The following is an 8560-nucleotide window of genomic DNA, read 5'->3' on the forward strand; positions in this document are numbered from 1 at the left end:
CATGCCTTTCCGTAGTTTGTAGTATGAAAACTTCAGTTGAATCACATGCTGGATGATCTTACTTGGTCATGGAAATCCTTACTTTTCTGAAGAATCCCATTTATGGTTCCAGTAATGTGATATCTTCCAACTCCCCTTATATTTCTCACTTTTCTCTCATTGTGGAGCTGAGGACGGTTTTAACGGGGCTTCCCTTTGACTCAGTTTCCAGAAGAGAATAAACAAGGAGATGCATGCTTGTAGTAGATTTCGAGGGTATGATTTAGGGTAATCAATAAAGGGTAATTTTCTCCCAGGTTTCCTCTTTTCAGTCCAGTTCATCTAGAAAAGAATAAAAAAATCACAAGCAATGTCCTGTCTAGTATAAACAATATGCACTATCTTTCCTGCTCTAAGATTTGGGGGAAATGGAAATGAAGGTAAGAAACACTCAATAGCTAGGTAAACACTAAGCCAGTATAGCAAGATTAAAACTGAATTGTTTTATTTCATCTATCTTTTTGTGGATTTGTTTTTCTTCTTATATTTTAGTCTTAAAAATTCTGGAAAATATTTTTCCCTTTTATATCTCGAGAAAATATCCTATAATCACTTTTTGTTAAGGCAATTTCTGGATACTTAAAAGGTGTTCTTTACTTGTGCCACTTTTGTTTCTGCTCTGTACTTGCTTCATCTGTTTAACCAAGTTATTTTTTCTCTAGTGCTTCGAATATCTTGTGTTCACATATGCACAGATACACTCACACACATACAAATACACTTATAACATGTAAATATTAAAGAGAGGCTAGTCAATTTATTAATTTATTCAGTGTTATTTGCATTGAATGAAGGAGATTTTATTTTCCCCAATAATATTTACATTTTAGACTGTTTAATTTACAATAAACAGTACAAACCAGCCACACATTTCATTCATGTGTGAATTTTTAAACACTGGAGCTTACACAAATTAACAAATGATTAGCCTTTACTAAAGAGTAAAAGCTGAATATTAAGAAAGTAATATTTTATTCTTTGTTACTAACCATGAATTCCTATAAGATCTTTAACTCTTATTTTTGTGTCTACCTTTTTTCTCTGAATTTTACATTAATAAACACATTCTAGAAATTTCATGTTGTCATCCAGTTTTGATTTTAGATTTGATACAAGGCTAGTTCTATCTATCTTTTCAATAAAAACACAACCTCCTACTAAAATCAGAATACTTTTCACATGGAATACTCATCATTTAGTCCATAAGAACCATATAAACATACACTATGTTTATATTCTCCTGGATAGCTTATATTATGTATCCAGTACCTCAAATTGAAGTATTAAAAAACTGTCCTAAGAAATAATAACATTTTGATTCTACTTTTATGGTTTGAGTTTATTTATTTGCTTATTTACTTACTCAGGCATAGTTTAGTGGAACAAATTTTAATTTTTTTTAAAGTAGTAAGAATTGATTGTTTTAACTGGAGAAGGATAAAAGAAAATCCAAAATTTTTTTTTTTTTTTTTTTTTTTTTTTTGTGTGTGTGTCCAAAGATTTTATTAAACTAATTCAATTTGTTAGGGAAATGGTAAGACGTTACAACTGGTTAAGAGGAGCAAAGTGCAGACATGTATTTAGGCCATCAAGAAGGAGGAAATGAATTTGCTAAACTGATGCAATACCAATCAATAGCCAGGGCCTGTCATCCACAGACAATCACTCCACCACACGCACACATGCATTCCTATGGTTTGTCCACAACTTCCAGAGCTGAAGAGTAGCTCAAGGACCTCAAAGGGCAGAGGCAAGCCACAACGGAGCAGCGCTCCTTCACTCCCGATTTCCATGGTTACCACCATTTTTCTCTGGCAAATCATAGATAAATTTTAAAGACTGAGTAAATCTATAAAAGTGATTAATCACAGAAGTTTAATGTCTAATAAATTATTCCAAAAGTGTTCCCGGGCACTCAGACTCACCAAGCATATATTCTGAAATCAAATTCTATTTCTATCCAAAAAGTGTAGGCCATCAGTGTTCTTAAAGGAGGCAAATGGTTCTTCTGAGGTAGAAAACATTCTCCAATGTAGATAAGGATGTAGATACCAGGTAAATGTTACAGCTGTGTTCATACTAACAATAAACTATGGATGATGTGGCTCAGAGTCAGTCAATGAAGAAAGATCCAGAGACATTCTGAGGTCACAAAAAGAATTTAAATGTTAGCTAACAAGGAGTGCTCATCAAAAACAGGGCTTTCCACTCAGACTGCAAACCAGGCAGAACTACCATCTCGCTTTATCAGTTGTCATTGCATGTTGCAATCATACACTGAGGAGAGTGATGCAGATGATAGATATAAACATATCTACATACATATGCATACATAAAGCATATACTTATATGCATACACTTTTTACATTTCCCAGCCAGTGTTCAGAAAAACTAGAATAAGAGAGAAGTGATGTTCCATTTTGTCTTGGAAAAGTATATATTTTACATATACATGCATGCATATATCTACATACATATGCATGTAGTGCCCACCTGCATGTTACCAAACTGATACACATGTGTATATATGGAGGTGCGTGTGTGTATACGTGTACATTCACTTTATCACATACTCCATCAGCTTGATTTTTGAGATGGTAATTCAAGTTTCATCTTTGTTCTGGGCTTCATGTCTGTCTCTACTGTGTTTTTTGTCTCAACTGTCAAGTCACATTTTAACAACACATTAGACTGGGGTAAACCAACATGGGATGGAAACACCAATCTCAGGAGGCTAAAATCACTGTACAGGTTGGGTTTGAGAGTTGCTGATTTCCTTTCCCTTTCCCCCAGCAGTGTGGACCATGAGATGGGCTGGGGGGCGGAATAGTGAGGCCCTCCCTCTCACTCATATGGGGGCAAACCAAACAGCTCGGGCTGGAAGTCCTGCAGGGAATTCAGCACCAGGGTGGCCTTTGTCGTGAGGTCTCTGTTCAAGTTTCCGTCAGGAACCATGATCACCTGCATCCCAGCTGCCAGGGCCGCCTCCACCCCATTGGGAGCATCTTCAAAGACAAGGCACTTCTCCATAGCAGGAGGGGGAGAGAATCTCTTGGCACAAGCTAGGAAGACGTCGGGGTCTGGCTTGCCATGCTGCACTTCAGGGTCATCTCCCAGCACAATGTGGGAAAACAAGCTGAAGAATTCCTTGTGGCGGCTCGTCTTCATCTCGAACGACACGGACCCTGAGCTGGTGGCCAGCGCAAAGGGGATGCCGTGTTTCCGCAGGTGGACGATGAGTTTCTCAGCCCCTGGCATGAGCGCAGCCGTGGGGAACATTTCCTTTAACTTCGTTTGGCTTTCTTCCACCAGCTCCTCTTTGGACATCGGGAGCTGCAAGACGTCTATTATAATCTGTGCCGCCTCTAATGCCTTCTTACCCATAACCAGGGACTTTACATCCCAGCTGTATTTCTTGTCATAGCGATCACATATTTCTTGAAACACCACTGAATACAGTCGTTCAGTATCCAGAAGAAGTCCGTCCATGTCAAAGATGAGGTGGGTGACGGGCTGCGGCGGGGGCGCCGCCATGGTGCCGCCTTCTGCAAAATTCTTATTTACTTCTTATACAACTGGATATGGTGTAGGGAGGAAGGATACAGAGATTAGGTGTTTCCTTCTGGAACATTTCAGAATCAGAGTTAGAAAAAAGCATTTCTTGGGATTTCATCAATCAATATTTACAAGATTTCCATGAAATGGTTAGGACTGAGACGCCATGCTGAACAAGTCAAATGTGGCTGAAATTCACCCGGGGACGAATGTTGCAGGTATTAAATTATCCATGGGCTCCAGTCAAGCAATTCAATACTCAATCTGCTCAAAGCCCAAGGAAATAAAAATCACATAAGGAATTCCAGTTTGAAAGAATATTTTCTTTTTAATTTCTGACGTACAATGGCAGGCCATCTGACATCATGTCACATCAACTTAACTCCCTGGCTGCAACAAACCTGTTGTGCCATATCAGTGGGGGAAATGTACAAAGAGATTCTTGTCCTCAATCAGATTTCCCTGGTATCAGTCTGGACAGCAAGCAGTCAATCCCAATTGAGCAGGCAGATGGAGACAGAGCAGATTAATAAGTGGATCCTCTTTATCTGAAGAGCTGGCAGGCATCATGGTTCGCTAGGCACCTGAGTTATATTTTTAAATAGGTCAGCACATCGAGCGTTTACAAAGGGGAAATGGAGTTAGCTGGAAGATTGGCACCAGTGGGGAGCACAATGTGGGAGGTGGAGCTCAAGGTGTGCTTTGATAGAGTCTGAGGATTTGGGACAGTGGAGAATGGAAAATAATGAATTGCTGCCCCTTGTTTGATGAAAATTGAATGAACCATAAAAAGCACACAGAACATAACTGGGTAATGTCTCTGAACCTGATCGGGTATTTTAGTTTCTAAAACTTCCAAAAACATCATCACTGCCTCTACACAACGATCATCAGGGCAAACTTCAGGCAGCTTGTTTCTTTCTTTTGTACCTTTTATGGCATAGGACCCTCTGGAAAATACACAGGAATTAGGAGAATTAGACCTTCAAGGCAAGGAAACAGGATCTATAAGGTTTAGCTATAAAACAATAAAATCTCTATGAGCATGTGTGTGTGTCTGTGTCTGTGTCTGTGTGTGTGTATGTGTTAGCAAACTTAGTAAACTGTCTTTAAATCAGGCCCAGAGGAAATATAATTTTGTTTTTAACTGAGACAACATATCAACCAACATGTAAATAACATAAACTAACACTCCTCCCAGTGTGAAAAATTTTATTGTATCTATTCATTGATAATGTTTCTTAAATGAATTTAAAATTCAGTAACACATTTATAATGATATACAAATTTTTTTGAATAATATTTCATAATATTCCTTACAAATAGAACTTTTTATGCCCTCATCAACAATGTGGTCAATTGCTTACATTTTGAATATTAACCTATCTCAACGAGGAAATTTTAGTACCTAAAACAAACAGGGAAATCTTGTCGATACACTTTCCAAGGTGTGCATTATCAGGAATGGAATTATAAAGAGGCCTGAGTTAAATTCTCAACTGCAGTCACAGGGTGATCCACTTAAAATATTCCATTTCAAACCTTCACCCTAACATATCAAAGAAGGCCAAGGAACATAAATGAGGATTCATGATTTAGCTACTAGTTTGTATGTGAATGAATAATGTATAATGTATAAACAAGTATTTTTTCCAACTTTTAAAAAGTGTACCGTTTGCTTTTTACTTCTTTCTCTTGGTAGTAGGGGAGAATTCTTGGGACTGTGCCACATTACCCAGATTGAACAAGGCAAGATCGAGTGATTCACACTCACAGGGTTTGCCTCAACACTTGATTTGACAGCTGGAAGTCAAACTCCATTTGCTTGTGTTGTTTCCAAGAGTAGATAAAAAAGACATTTGAAAAGAATAATTTGGGACCTCTAGGGAGAATAACGTATTGATTGAGATGAAGTGTGCAAGGCTACAGGAGCAAATTTCTCCTAAAATGAGATTCAGGAAAATTAAGTAGCAAGGGAGCAATGAAGTAACAATAAATGCTTAATTTGGAAAGGTTTTTAAAGTTTTCCAGAGTTTTTGAATCCTCTGATCTCGGTGTCTCAGATTTAGTCAGTGATTAAATGATTATTCGATATGACAATGCAGTGTGGTAGGCATTTCCTCAATAACTTGTGTGGGAACAGCCATTTTCTCATCTTGGAGGAGAGGGAAATAAGTATGGGGATTAGGATGTAAGAGCAAAATGATAGAATTCTGGATTTTCTTTCAAGTCCCTTGAGGAACCAAAGAAAACTGAGGATGTAGAAACAGTCTTAGCAATCCTGGAACCTGAAAAAAGTAGTCAAGTGGCCACTGGAAGGCTGCAGATGTTGTGGAGCAGAGATTATGGGCCAGACAGATACTATAGATCTAGGCTGGGTGGCAGGACTGGAGATAAGCTTGACAAATTGGTTTTGGGGAAGCCTGGAAAAACTGTTGGATCTGAAAGTGTTTCTCAAAGACCTCAAATTAGCAACCTAAGTACTTTTGTCTGTCTTAAATTCTCTGCATGCCCAGCAGGAAACCTCTCCAGTGTTTCTGGTTCTTATTATCCTTACTTTTCCCACACTCTTCCTCAGGAGTGTAGCTGTAAAAAATGTTAGCCAAATGATTCTGCCGAAGGGACAAAAGGACATTGATCTATGAACAACATCCAATTAAGGGTTGATTATATCTCTGACGATGGATGTGGGTACACCTGTAGATACCAATAACAATGAAAAAATGTAACCATGTAGGTTTTAACAGAAAATAATAAAAAGAAAATAAATTTGGAAGTTAAAAAAAAAAAAATTTCCACTGCCCTAACGTAACACTTTTCATTTCTTGAAGTCTTCATTCTTCAATTCAGTTCAGTTTATTAGACAAAGAGTGGGCCCTGTGACAGGGATAGAAAAATGAATAAGACACTATCACTGTTAATAAGAAATTGCAAATTTTAAAAATGGAAAGAAAATTTTCATTTATAATAAGCATGATATATTAAGTATTGTATTATTCATTTGAGAAATGGTGTAAGAAAAAAGAGGAAGCGGATATTGTAACAATTTCTTATAATAGGTTAAAATATTTTTCATATTGTACATAGACTTCAAATGTATCAATCTTAAGAGTTTCATTGTGGGACTTTACTCAAATTTTCTTAGATATTTTCCTTTTCGTTGCATATAAAGATATTTTCAAAATTTTCTTAGTATATAGTGGTACTAAACATTTTTTAATATATTATTTTTCTCTTGTATTATATCTTTACACTCAATTGACATGAGATGACTACTATGTCAAAAGATAAATAAGCACATATTAACTTATTTTTCTATGAAGAATCAGATATAGATCCATTAAAATCCATCTGGCTTTCTTTAATTTCTCTAAAAATATGCCATACCCCAGTAAGGACTGGTTTGTTACTCATAAAGGAAGCATGGAAGAAAATTCTGAGGTGACTTTGATAAATTTCTAGTAGAATTTATTTTATGTATCTGGATACTTTCACTCTTAAAACAGTTTTGCTAGTTTTCTCTCTTTGTTTTGTCTTTCATTCTCTCCAAGTTTTAGCTTCTCTTGACTTTACTAATCTAGTTAAGTTTAATGTTTTCTCCTTACTGCTCTACTCAACAGTTCCCCTCTGAACAAATACTCAAAACTTTCTCAGCTCCTTCTATACAAAGTGAATTCCAAAAACACCTTCTGTCAGCTTAATGCAGAACTTAGTTCCTTCTCTCCTATGGACAGCTCAGTAGGGCAAAACCATAGATGAGTTTAACAGCTGGCATACATAAATCTGGCTTTAGAGGTTGGCATTCACTCTGCCTTATTCCCAGTAAATGTGTGAGTGGCACATAAGTGCTCAGTACATGTTAAACATCAAAAAATATTTTAAGAGAATTTCTAAACTTACCATTTTCAGTCAACTAACAGTCATATGACAGCACTTCCTGTGAAAAAAGGCCTTTAAGTTGCTTTCATCTCTCAAAATTCCCTTCCCCATCAATTCACCCGGTTCTCCTTGTCCTCCTCAGAGTGTGAGTGAAATGACTGGATCAGAATACATACTTCTAATAACGTATCTTTATACTGAAAGTATTTGTAATTATTCATCAATTTTGTTCATGTGTATGTGTAACATAAGCATATATAAGTATACGGTTGACCCTTGAACAACTCAGGCGTTTACAGGCACCAACCTTTCATTCAGTTGAAAAGTCACATATAACTTTTGACTCCCCCAGAGCTTGACAACTAATAGCCTATTGTTGACTGAAAGCTTCACCGATAACATAAAACAGCCAATTAACACATATTTTCAATATTATATGTATTGTACACTGTATTCTTACAATAAAGAAAATACAGAAAAGAAATGTTATTAACAGAATTATATGGAAGAGAAAATGTATTTACTATTTATAAAGTGAAAATGAATCATCATAAAGGTCTTCATTCTCGTCTCCATGTTGAGTAGGCTGAGGAAGAGGAAGAAGAGGAGGGTTGGGTCTTGTTGTCTCGGGGTAGCAGAGGCAGAAGAGGTGAAGGAGGTGGCAGGGGACACAGGAGAGGCAGACACACTAGATGTATCTTTTATTGAAAAAAATCCACATGTAAGTGGATTCACACAGTTCAAACCCATGTTGTTCAAGGTTCAACTGCATGTTCAGTTCAAACTGGCTTTAAAAGAACATGAACATAAATAATAAAATCCCACAGGAAAAACAGTACTGAGTTTAAAAAAAAAAAAAACAAAAAACAAAACTAATCTTTCTCAGTCTCTTTGAACACTTTTCAAAACACTTTGTCCAATAGTAATGTGTCCTTCATTTATTTAAATCCATAGAACTCGTTATCATAACATTTGGAAGTCATTACATACATATATGTATATATACACACACATTTATATATATATAACTACATATATAAGTAATATATGGGATGATATAATCACATACATTAGTTATAAATGGTTA

General features: G+C 36.5%; 1 pseudogene across 1 annotated transcript; it reads right to left on the reverse strand.

Annotated features, from left to right (window-relative positions):
• Positions 1 to 1867: 1867 nt before the first annotated feature.
• Positions 1868 to 3604, reverse strand: LOC105499205 (pseudouridine-5'-phosphatase pseudogene; annotated as a pseudogene). The gene has a single exon (XR_011616930.1). The product of XR_011616930.1 is annotated as a pseudouridine-5'-phosphatase pseudogene (transcript).
• Between the last annotated feature and the right edge of the window lie 4956 nt (positions 3605 to 8560).

The sequence above is a fragment of the Macaca nemestrina genome, chromosome 19 (assembly GCF_043159975.1).
Source record: "Macaca nemestrina isolate mMacNem1 chromosome 19, mMacNem.hap1, whole genome shotgun sequence".
Taxonomy (NCBI): Eukaryota; Metazoa; Chordata; class Mammalia; order Primates; family Cercopithecidae; genus Macaca; species Macaca nemestrina.